The following is a 13,160-nucleotide window of genomic DNA, read 5'->3' as shown; positions in this document are numbered from 1 at the left end:
ATGATACAATATAGCATGTACTATGATACTGTAAGAAGATATACTTGTTAATCTTCAATCCTCCTGCGTGCAAACTTAAGCACACCTCTGCATAGTTAGTGCATACACTGATCGACTGATCCATGTAGAGAGTGATCCATGTAGAGAGTGATATAGCCTGAACAGGCACACCTACGCCCGTATGCAAGGTCATGCACACCGCTCTTCTGGAAGCGTGAGTACCGGTTGTCCGGAGTTTGCAGTAATGCCTACTTCTGCGCCGCTGAGGCAGTAACCGCTGACAGTGCTTTCTGAGCAGGGCAAAAACGTGGATGATAATACCGCTTTGGCTGTTGCATGGCTGTGAGGGTTTTGCATATACACTAACGTGCATGTAATGAGGGTGTATGCACTAACTATGCAGAGGTGTGCTTAAGTTTGCACGCAGGAGGATTGAAGATTAACAAGTATATCTACAGATGGATGTCAATCCATAGTACAGATACAATATAGCAAAGGGGCCTGAAGAAAAAAAAAAAAAAATTATCCGGATATGAGTATATAGGTGCACCTATACAATTATGCCCATTGCTAAGGTTGTGTTCATTGGTCTATGGATAGGGGATTTTTAAGTGATTTTAAATGTATGTGGTCTATGGCAATGCTGTTTATATACATGGTTGACAGTGGCGTAGCTAAGGAGCTGTGGGCCCCGATGCAAGTCTTACAATGGGGCCCCTCAAGCACTCTATACATAACAATTGATACGGCGCACCAAAACCTGCCAATGGTAACTACAGTGTCAGAGGTGCAAGAAGGGGATGGGGAACAGTTTGTTAATGATTACAACTATTCAAAGCTATCTATAGAAGTGATTATTATGAGCACAGGACCAATAGAGAGCTAATACTGTAGTTGAGGGAGGGCCCTTCGGGGCCCCTCTGGCCCAAGGGCCCCGATGCGGTAGCTACCCGCTGCACCCCCTATTGCTACGCCCCTGATGGTTGAAATAAATTATACTGTATTTTGAATACTCAGGCTCCCTGTCATATGGAATATTAAGAGTAGTATAGGTGAGACAGAGTGATTATCATTACATAGAGGTAGATATCCTACAATATTGCGGTTATGGTGTGTTAAATAGAAATATTTACATAGAAAAAGGGACAAAGTCCTGAAAGAGGAACAAATGAGGAGGAAAGAGGGTCAGAGGGACAGTTGGAAGCTATGCATATCCGCATGTAGGCCCACAACCATGCACATGCTGAACAGCACCCCTGCGGTACATGGCTGCATACCTCCCAACTTTTTGAGATCAGAAAGAGGGCCACTTAAGCCACGCCTCTGCCACATCCTGGATCATGCCTCCAGCACACCCCTCCGCACACACCATATAGATTTCATAGGAAATGTATGTTATTATAATTCAAACCACACTGGTCCGTTCTATCCTGGTTCATTTTCCTTCATATTACCATTTGAAAATTAGAAATATATCAATTTAAAAGATGGGAATAAAGTTTAGAGCCAATTAAATATATTTTTCAGTAGAGAAATACATATATTTTTCATAGAAAGAGGGACAAACTCCTGAAATTGGGACACTTAAGCCACACCCCTGCCACACTCCTGATCATGCCCCCGCCACTCCCCTAGTCACGCATACCATAAAGATTTCATAAGAAAAAATATGTTGTTTTATAATTCCACACTGGTCTTTTCTATCCTGGTTCATTTTCCTTCATATTAACAATTTAAAATTAGTAATATATCAATTTAAAGGATGGGAATAAAGTTTAGATTCCATCAAACACATTTTTTAGTAGCGAAATATATATATTTACATAGAAAGAAGGACAAAGTGCTGAAAGAGGGACAAATGAGGATGAAAGAGGGACAGGGCTCCCAAAGAGGGACAGGACTCTCAAAGAGGGACTGTCACTCCAAAAGAGGGACAGTTGGGAGCTATGCATGGCTGCTTGCCAGACTGCCAGTTGCCACAACTGACATGGACACAGTTCCAGGAGGACACAGCAACAGGGATTATTATTATTATATAGGATGAAGTGAAGCATGTGCCATGACTGATGCATCTGTGTAGCTGAACTGCAGGCGTGGCATTTGGATTTATTATTATTATTATTATTGCAAAAAAAAAAAATCCCTGCTGGAAACTGAAACTCCCGAGCAGCAGAGGGGATGTCAGGCAGCCCAGTGTGGACGCAGCCGCACGTGTTGCCACTTCCGTGAACGCGCGGTGTGCGTTGTCATGGAAACCGTCCAGCAGGCCGAGCGGTTTCACTCTGCTGTCAGTCCCCCGTCCATATATGTCCGTGCGGCGCAGAGTAGGGGAAGGAAGGTTCCGGGTGAGGAGGCGTGTGCGCAGTCAGGAGAGGTAGGTGGCTCTCAGCGGTGTGTGGAGGATGGAGTGTAGGCCTGGGATATACTGAGGTCTTTATGGCCGGTGGGGAGTTCTGGTAAATGATGTATGATGGAATTGGGCAGATCTATAGACCTGGAGGCACTTCCTGGTCTCCTCAGCCAGGGGGAGGGGGATATTAGAGGTTGCTCTTCCCTTCTCATGTACACAGTGATGGTTCTGAGTTCAGCAGAGACAGGCTGACACCCCCTAGCCTCTCCTAGGGCTGCTGTGATAGTGCCTGAAATATGGAGGCTGTATGTCTGGAGAGCATTGTAGAACTCAGTGTAACTGAAACTCCCATCTCCTCCAAAAGCTTATCACTTGTAGATTACATGGTATCCTCTATAATAAAACCCCTGTGTGTGCCTGACTCTGTGTAGCTGGGTCTGTGCTTTTTGCTACTGTGCATGTGCGCAGCACGGACCCAGACAGCTGTTGAGACAGAAGGATGGGGACAGAGCCGGGTGTATGTGTGCACGGACGGACGGACGCGCGCGCGCATGAGCAGTGGGTGCATGTGCGGCACTTTTAAAAAAACAGACCTAGAGCCTGTTTTAAAATGGGCTTGGGTCTACTAGTCCTATATAATAAAACCCCTGTGTCCCTGCATCCTGTCCCTGTGTTCTTGCTTCCAGACATGACAGATTGCTGTCTGTGAACCTCATGGGAAACAACAACAGCTTTTTCCAACTGCCAAGAAAGCAATATCTCCATGTGTGCATATACTTTGGAAAGCGGTGGAGGATGGGCGAGCGGGATGCGTCTCCTGAACTGACTGTAAAGCTTCCATATGAACGATAAACATTTTTTTTCCCAGAGGCAGGCAGATACACCTTGTGGCACAGGAGGGAGTAGTATTCTCACTTCCTGTCTTCTGTGACCCCTGTCTATGTGGGTTTCCTCCCACATCCCAAAAACATACAGATAAGTTTATTGGCTTTCCCCCAAATTGACCCTAGACTACGATACATACACTACAAAATACATACACCGACGTATAACTACGGTAGTGATTAGATTGTGAGCTCCTCTGAGGGACAGTTAAGTGACAAGACAATATACTCTGCACAGCGCTGCAGAAGATGTCGGCACTATATAAGTACTAAATAAAATAAAAGTAAGGGAGAGGCTTATTCCTAATTAAAGTACTCCTGTATCGCGTAATTTTACTACCTGTTAAAAGTAACACCACAGCATAACTCGCCTACTGCCTTTGCTGTCTTTTCTGCCCTGTCTGCTCTTTTGTTCCCCCGCTGCCTCCTCTCATACCTGCTGGCATCTTCACTGCGATGGCGCTTACCTGAAAGTAACCTAAAAGTGCTTCTGGGTCAGGGCCATGGCACCGGTGACACAGGTATAGGTCTAAAATTATGGCAGTACAAGGTTTTTAGGGAGGATGACTGCCATTTCCTCCCTGCCCATATTCGACATTCTAGTAAGTCCAAGGTTTGGGCTGACCAGAGTGAGTTACACAGAGGACACGACTGAAAAGATGGTGCTGTGACATATGTCACAGCACCATTAACAAAATGGCACCTTTATTATCCCACTCACTTCAGGGGTACTTTACCGGCCACAATTGGAGAATGTGAATCGGGTAAAATGGGCGCACTGCTCTACCAATGTAATTTTCTACTATGGCGGTGCTGAACAGTTAACTTGGGCACCGAAGTTAGAGTATAGTACTCGAACACCGCCTATTTGGCACAGCAGTAATAGGCGCTCGGCTATATTGAAGAGTGCCGGGGGGTAAGTTATCAGAGGATTGGCAATAGTGTTGATTGTGCATGGTAATCACACCATGCACAATCCCGTGTTACTGGTATAAGGGGGCGAGAGCGGTGCATTGGCGGGGGAGAGCGGCCGGGTCGACGGGAGAAGAGCGAATACATCGGCAGGGGAGAGCGGGCAGAAACTACTCCTTCATTCAGCCACACGCGGCTACAATCTACTTCCTCCCAGGGGTTGGTAACGGTGCCCCCTGTGATGACATAGCCGCATGTCATCACAGGTGGCGCTGTTATTAAAGTGATGACGCCTGGGAGGATCAAGATAGACGCCATGTGTGGCTGGCTGAAGAAGGCAGGTGAGTAGGTTCTGCCCGCTCTCTCCCGCCGCTGCACTGGAGGCAGCTATATCTATACTGGAGGAAGTTACTATACCTATACTGGGGAAAACATACTAGCTACCTTAGTTGGAGGCACCTATACTGGGGGTAACTATACTAGCTACCTACACTGGAGGCACCTATACTGGGGGTAACTATACTAGCTACCTACACTGGAGGCACCTGTACCTATACTGGGGGAACATACTAGCTACCTTAGTTGGAGGCTCCTATACCTATACTGGGGGTAACTGTATTACCTACCTACACTGGAGGCACCTATACCTATACTGGGGGAACTATACTAGCTACCTACACTGGAGGCACCTATAACTACTGGGGGCAACTATACCTATCTATATACAGGGAGTGCAGAATTATTAGGCAAGTGGTATTTTTGAGGAATAATTTTATTATTGAGCAACAACCATGTTCTCAATGAACCCAAAAAACTCATTAATATCAAAGCTGAATTGTAATGGATTGCGGAGACACCGCCGCACGGTCTGGCAGCGGGACGGCTGTCTCCGCGTTCAGACCGGCGGTTTCCGCACAGCAGCATGCGTCTGGTTTGTCTGAGCCTAGTAGTGCACACAGATGGAGAGCTACGCGCGCGCTGGGAGGCAGGACCTTTATGCCAGTAGGAGCGGGGTCAGCTGATCAGGACGATCAGCTGATCCCAGCGCAGTGGGTGATTGGCTGACTGGTGCTGGGCGGCGCTGAGAAGCACTGCGCTATATATACATCTTACCTGTCAGTTGCTGGTTGTCTGCCGTTGCGAATACTTACGTGTGAGCACTCAGACCAGTCAGATCCCACAGTGTGTTAGAACCAGGAGGACCTGGGAATTCACACTTAGCCAGATTACGCTTGTGTTATATGTTAGACCAGTTCCAGGGTGTTGTGACCAAGGACCTCACACCCCAGCTTAGGGATAGTGTGTCATTGCTGCATTATACTTTAGACCAGTTCCAGGGTGTTGTGACCAAGGACATCACACCAGGGCTGTGGAGTCGGTCCAAAAATCCACCGACTCTGACTCCAACTCCTCAGTTTAGGATTCCACCGACTCCGACTCCACGACTCCGTCTCCTCTAATTTGCATATTACAATTTTGTTGATTAAAAGTATGTAACATGAAATTCGTCTCTTAACTGCCAACGCTTAGGAATTTTACAAGACAACTGAAGTGAGAAGGATATGTAGACTACTATATTTATTCCCTTTAGACTAAAACTAGTCCTTGGTAAGAGTACTTGTAAAAGGTACAAACCGGAACAAAGAACATCTATCAGGTCCTAGGCAGTGTAAGTGTGGGTACATGTAAGAATGATGTGCAGGTACTCTGCAGGGGAATGAGGAGATTGTAAACAGACAACACCTCTGTGTTCAATGTGCACAGCATTCTCAGTGGATTCCCTGCCGCTCTGTGGGGAGTGCATATGTAGAGTATAGTACTACTGTGTAACAAAGTAAACCTGAGACAGATGAAATTAAAGTTTTATACATACCTGGGGCTTCCTCCAGCCGCCTTCAGGATAATCAGTCCCTCGTTGTCCTCCTCCGCCACCTGGATCTTCTGCTATGAGTCCAGGTACTTGAGCCAGTCAGGCGTAGTGCGCATGCACACACTCCGCCGCCAGGAGCATACTACACCTGTGCAGCACTATTGCGCAGGTGCAGAATGTTCCTGGCTGTGGGAGCGGCATGCGGCCGGACAGCGCTGACTGGCTGAATTACCAGGACTCATAGCAGAAGATCCGGGTGGTGGAGGACAGCGAGGGACTGATTAGCCTGAAGGGGGCTGGAGGAAGCCCCAGGTATGTATAAAACTTTACTTTTCATCCGTCTCAGTTACCCTTTAATTTGTAGTCACCAAACCAAATTTTAACAACATATCAAATTATTTGATTTCATCAGCAAAGGGAGTGCATACATTTGCATAAATCAGCATCAATGCAGAATTATTTCCATCTCGTTGACCATCTCTATTAGTGACACAGCTACACATCAGGCTTTATTCTTACAGCATAGATGTTATTTAGTATATATAAGAGATACCTGTGTACACATCATATATACAGTCACAATCAGATATGTATATCTGACCTTAAAAATACGGGGACTGCTTTATTGAAGCAGCACAAGTAACTAATTTTGATTGGTTTATTTCATTTTTGTGGACTAAGCACAGCTATTACTGTATATATACATTATTTTTAATGACTATTATCTGAGAAATAGAACATTTTATCATATTTTTTATTTTAATTAGTTACAAATTCATTAGGAGTCGGAGTCGGTGCATTTTTTCCCGACTCCGACTCCGACTCCAGGCACCCAAAATTGCCCGACTCCACGACTCCGACTCCACGACTCCGACTCCACAGCCCTGCATCACACCCAAGTTTAGGGATACTGTGTCATTGCTGTGTTATACTCTAGACTAGTTCCCGGGTGTCGAGACCAAGGACCTCACACCCCAAGCTAGAACTCTGTTATATTTATATGTTATGACTATTTGCTCTGTCGACCTTTCTCTTGCCTTCTGATTCGGTACCTCTGCATATCTGCCTACCTGTTGCCAGACCCTGCCTGTACTGGTTACCGAATCAGTCTTCTGTCTCTGTACCTCATCTGCTCGTGTGTTGCCGATAGGGCTGCACGGTTTTTCGGTTCCAAACCGAAACCGCGGTTCGTGCCAAGACGGTCTGGTGATCGTCAGTATCCTCGGTTTTCACTGAGTGCTCGCCCGCTGCCTGCACGCATGTCTGGCCTGCCTTCCGCTGTGCGCCGATTGGCCAGAGCCGCCAGAAGCAGTGAATATGTATTGTGGTTAATGAGCGGGGGGGCGGGTCCACTCGAGCGAGCGGCACACAGCTTTACCAATCGCTGTACAGCTCCACCTACCGCTGCCGTCATTCCATCACTATCCACTCTCTCGAGTGGACCCGCCCTCCCCGCTCATTAACCACAATACATATTCACTGCTTCTGGCGGCTCTGGCCAATCGGCGCACAGCGGTGCAGCCAGACGAGCGTGCGGGCAGCGGGCGGGCACTCTGAAAACTGCAGATAGTGACGATAACTATATCGTCTTCACGTGAACCGCCCCCCGCTGCCCTCACATGAACCGCCCCCGCTGCCCGGCTCTTAAAAAGGAACACCAGTGAACACTGCTGACAGTAGCTGCTGCATGGTTTTTGACAGTTGGTAACAGCTATTTCCCACAAAGCAGCAAGGTTCACAGACAGCAAACTGCCAAGAGTACGTTCTTTTCTTGTTCTTGTGGGAGGGGTTTCACCACAATATCAGCCATATAGAGTCCCCTGATGATCCATTTGTGATGGGGTATCAGCTACTGATTGGGATAAAGTTCAAGAGTCGGAGTTTCTCTTAAAGAGAATCTGTACTCTAATATTCTTACACTAAAAAACATACCATTCTATTCCTTATTTTCTCCTGTGCCCCTCTGTGCTGTTTCTGCCACTCTCTGCTGCAATCCTGGCTTGTAATTAACAGTTTTAGGCAGTGTTTACAAACAAACTAACCAGCTCCTAATAGGCTCACATATACAGAGTGTGTGAGTCATTCAGAGTGTGCAGGGGGCCTGCAGAGGGTGTGTATCGCTTCTATCCAATGACAAGCAGCCCTGCACATTCCACACATTCAAAGCCTTAGCCCGACAGACACGACAGGGGAAAGATACATTGATTTATTACAGAGACAGTGTAATTAGGAAAGGCTTCAGTAAGCCTCAGCACATTAGAACAGGCATAGGAACTTATAGGATAGAAGAACTAAGGCTGAAAAAATTGTTACAGAGTCTCTTTAAAGCAATCGTCCGCCCGCAGTATCTGGCTAAACTATACTGGGGGCATAGTGAATTTAGTGCCAAAGCTCGATTTGAAAACAAATCGTGAAAAAATCGCAATTTCAATTTTTACCTAAAATCGTGCAGCCCTAGTTGCCGACCTGGCCTGCCCGACCTCCCAGGCTGTCACTCTCCCTGAGTGCTCAGTCTATCTGTACTAGAGCGGAAAGGTACTGACTTGAGGCTGAAGCGTAGATATGGAGCCGTTAGCCCATCCCACTGCACGCCGTGCAATGGGTCACGGTGTGTACGTAGAGAGGAGGCGGGCTCTTGTGGACTATTCTTAATGAGCTCTTGCGTACATCGAAGCCACACCCTGATGAAGCGTCGCAAGTGACGCGAAACGTCGGTGGGCGGAGCCACGCAGCCCGGTTCTTGCTGCGCTTCCGTGTTGCGAGCGCACGGAATAGCGTTCCGTTCTTCCCGGAGGTCCGGTCGGAGTACAGCAGCTAACTAGACTGCCAGGATAAAGGCATCATAAATATCGGGGAGCACGAGCTGAGATGCGTTCTATTATCCATCTAATCACCTCACAGTGGAATCTATAACGGCATTTAGGAGCCCGGTGACAGGACGGACGCTAGCTAAACTACATGGTGAGATCCACCCTTTATTCCTCATTGATCAACATATGAACTGCATCACCCGTGGGGGAATGAATTTTTGTTAGCCCCCAGGCTCACTTAACTGCCTTTGCATGGTGGACTACAACGGGAACATAAATCCTTGGTCCCAAGAGGAGGAGAGAGAGAAAGAGGGGGGCCTCTACCATGTATATATATATATATATATATATATATACATATATCATTTTTTTCCATAGCGCATGGCACCAGTATGGAAGCGCGGCATGCTTGCGATGTATGGATGGGTTATTCCCCTAAGCATTACTAAGCTGGCATATTTATTGTAGTGGCTGATTGATGGCTAAATGATAGCTTTGCTTACGCAATTTTAATTCTGAATCATGTGTGTTTTGTCCTATTGTGATTAACTGAGTAATTATTGTCCTTGATTTCTTAAACAATAAATTTTGACATTTTGCATATTAAGGCGGCCTGAGTACCCATATGTGTTCAGATTTCGGAGGTTAGTTAATGTATCAGGGTAGGCCCCGCCCATCATCCATTATTTGGGTAAGACAGCAAATTGTCACAAGGATCATATCCACAGGCAATGTTTTGCCTGCTGATTCTCTATTTTAAACTATACTGGGGGCATAGTGAATTTAGTGCCAAAGCTCGATTTGAAAACAAATCGTGAAAAAATCGCAATTTCAATTTTTACCTAAAATCGTGCAGCCCTAGTTGCCGACCTGGCCTGCCCGGCCTCCCAGGCTGTCACTCTCCCTGAGTGCTCAGTCTATCTGTACTAGCAGTGACACCATTCCACTAGGTGTCAGCTGCAACCAGGACTCCCGCTCCTCAGAGAGTCTGGCCTGTTAGCAGCCAGTGGCCTCTTCCTCTGGAGTCCCCTGGCTGCAGTACAGTCTACCATCTGATTGTTATTATTCCTGGTTGCCAGGTCTTCACTATCAAGGAGATAGTTTCTGCACTGCCTAGGGCCACCTGCCCCTCAGGTGGTTCTTGGCCAGGCTGCCTATATCTCCCGCTTCTCGGGCGATAGCCTTCAGGTTCATCAAACACTTTTATTAGGTGTCCAGAGGTTAGTCATACTTGTATTATTGGTGATTCTGCAGATCATCTATAATCAGGTATACATCTGTATTGTTGATGATTCTGCAGATCATCAATAATCAGATTCTCTCTGTGTGCTGACACCGATCGTTACATGAATATTTTTAAAAGTAGTTTTTAGTTTTAGCTATTTTAGGGGGATATCTGTGTGTGCAGGTGACTATTACTGTGCATAATTATTAGGCAACGTAACAAAAAACAAATATATACCCATTTCAATTATTTATTTTTACCAGCGAAACCAATATAACATCTTAACATTCACAAATATACATTTCTGACATTCAAAAACAAAACAAAAACAAATAAAACAAATCAGTGACCAATATAGCCACCTTTCTTTGCAAGGACACTCAAAAGCCTGCCATCCATGGATTCTGTCAGTGTTTTGATCTGTTCACCATCAACATTACGTGCAGCAGCAACCACAGCCTCCCAGACACTGTTCAGAGAGGTGTACTGTTTTACCTCCTTGTAAATCTCACATTTTATGATGGACCACAGGTTCTCAATGGGGTTCAGATCACGTGAACAAGGAGGCCATGTCATTAGTTTTTCTTCTTTTATACCCTTTCTTGCCAGCCACGCTGTGGAGTGCTTGGACGCGTATGATGGAGCATTGTCCTGCATGAAAATCATGTTTTTCTTGAAGGATGCAGACTTCTTCCTGTACCACTGTTCGAAGAAGGTGTCTTCCAGAAACTGGCAGTAGGACTGGGAGTTGAGCTTGACTCCATCCTCAACCCGAAAAGGCCCCACAAGCTCATCTTTGATGATACCAGCCCAAACCAGTACTCCACCTCCACCTTGCTGGCGTCTGAGTCGGACTGGAGCTCTCTGTCCTTTACCAATTCAGCCACGAGCCCATCCATCTGGCCCATCAAGACTCACTCTCATTTCATCAGTCCATAAAACCTTAGAAAAATCTTGAGATATTTCTTGGCCCAGTCTTGACGTTTCAGCTTGTGTGTCTTGTTCAGTGGTGGTCGTCTTTCAGCCTTTCTTACCTTGGCCATGTCTCTGAGTATTGCACACCTTGTGCTTTTGGGCACTCCAGTGATGTTGCAGCTCTGAAATATGGCCAAACTGGTGGCAAGTGGCATCTTGGCAGCTGCACGCTTGACTTTTCTCAGTTCATGGGCAGTTATTTTACGCCTTGGTTTTTCCACACGCTTCTTGCGACCCTGTTGACTATTTTGAATGAAACGCTTGATTGTTCGATGATCACGCTTCAGAAGCTTTGCAATTTTAAGAGTGCTGCATCCCTTTGCAAGATATCTCACTATTTTTGACTTTTCTGAGCCTGTCAAGTCCTTCTTTTGACCTATTTTGCCAAAGGAAAGGAAGTTGCCTAATAATTATGCACACCTGATATAGGGTGTTGATGTCATTAGACCACGCCCCTTCTCATTACAGAGATGCACATCACCTAATATGCTTAATTGGTAGTAGGCTTTCGAACCTATACAGCTTGGAGTAAGACAACATGCATAAAGAGGATGATGTGGTCAAAATACTAATTTGCCTAATAATTCTGCACTCCCTGTACTGGGGCAACTATATTGGCTACCTATACTGGAGGCACCTACCTGGCTAACCTATACTGGGGGCACCAGTAGCTGGCCAGTTTGGGTATTGGCTGGCAAGATCCCAAAGTTTTCGGGATCTGGCTGTAACATACTTTAAAGGGAACCAGAGGCCCCAGAAAAAAGATGTTATACATACCTGGGGCTTCCTCAAGCCCCATACGCACGGATCGCTCCCACGCCGCCGTCCTTTGCTGCCTGGATCCGCCGGTACGGGGTCCCGTCATGGCCACCAGTCGGCCGGCTGACGCGGCCAATAGTCCGCATCACACGGAGCTCCCTCCATGTATGGAGGGAGCCCCTGTGATGCGGACAATTGGCCGCGTCCGCCGGAAGTGACGGGACCCGGTATTGCCGATCCAGGAAGCGGAGGATGGCGGCGTGGGAGCGAACCAGGCTTATGGCGCTGGAAGAAGCCCCAGGTATGTATAAAAGCTTCTTCCTTTTTTTTTTTTTTTTTTTTTTTTTTTTTTTTTTTTAGCACCGTTCCTCTCTGGTTCCCTTTAAAGTGTACCCGAGCCAAAGCTCTGGTACAAGATCTGATACTTACCTTAACCTCTTGACGACCAGCTAACGCCGATTGGCGTAAACTGGTCGTCTGCGGGTTACCATGGAAACGGCCGCTCGATCGAGCTGCCTTTCCATGTCAGTTCACAGAGGGTGTCTCCGTGAACAGCCGGAGAGCCGCCGATGGCGGCTCGCCGGCAAAATGTAAACAGGCGGGGAAGAAATCCCCGCTGTTTACATCATACGGCGCTGCTGTGCAGCAGCGCCGTAAGGCAGATCGGCGATCCTCGGCCTCTGATTGGCCGGGGATCGCCGGCATATGATAGGCTGAAGCCTATCCTTCAATGCGCAGGACGGAAATCCGTCCTGCGCAGCACACAGGGGAAGGGAGAGGGAGGGAGCTGGCAAGAGGGCTGAAAGCGCTGCGGAGGGGGGCTTTGAAGAGCCCCCCCCCGCTAAGCAACTGCAGCCGGCGGCGATCAGACCCCCCCAGCAGGACATCCCCCTAGTGGGGAAAAAAGGGGGGTAGTCTGATCGCCCTGCTGCACTGCTGATCGGTGCTGCGGGCTGTAGAGCCCACGCAGCACCGATCAGTGTAACATCCCCTGGTCGGCAAGTGGTTAAGAGATGTAAGTGTCAGGGTTCTCTTGTGGCTTGCCTCACTATTCCGTTGTTCCCCGTAGCTGAGCACGGCCCCCCGAAAGATTAGCGGCAAGACTATAATTGTGTAATACCGTCATATTTTTTGAGACGGTTATCATACCGTCATATTTCATACTGTTGCAACCCTAATCAGTAATATGCACTCGCATATATTATAGTCACGCTGGAAAGGTAAGTTAGGCACCAGCTTATCGAGAGTATTTGAGGATTGGTAATCGGTTATTGGCTATAATATAGTCGAATGCTGGGAGTAAGTTATGCTTCGGATTATCAGCGGAGCAGCGAGGGAGCAGGTCTATGTAGGTCAGTGGGGTTTAGTGTTAGGC

General features: G+C 47.1%; 1 protein-coding gene across 1 annotated transcript in view; it reads left to right on the top strand.

Moving 5' to 3' along the window:
* Positions 1–2,289: 2,289 nt before the first annotated feature.
* EXD3 (exonuclease 3'-5' domain containing 3) overlaps positions 2,290–13,160 on the top strand; it is a 470,687-nt gene continuing 459,816 nt past the window's right edge. Inside the window, exon 1 of the mRNA XM_068248968.1 lies at positions 2,290–2,374. The gene's annotated coding sequence lies outside the window, so the exon portion shown is untranslated. The remainder of the gene's footprint in view (positions 2,375–13,160) is intronic.

Source organism: Hyperolius riggenbachi, chromosome 8, assembly GCF_040937935.1.
Source record: "Hyperolius riggenbachi isolate aHypRig1 chromosome 8, aHypRig1.pri, whole genome shotgun sequence".
Taxonomy (NCBI): Eukaryota; Metazoa; Chordata; class Amphibia; order Anura; family Hyperoliidae; genus Hyperolius; species Hyperolius riggenbachi.
Note: the sequence above shows the minus strand (reverse complement) of the source record. Positions and strands in the feature narration are given on the sequence as shown.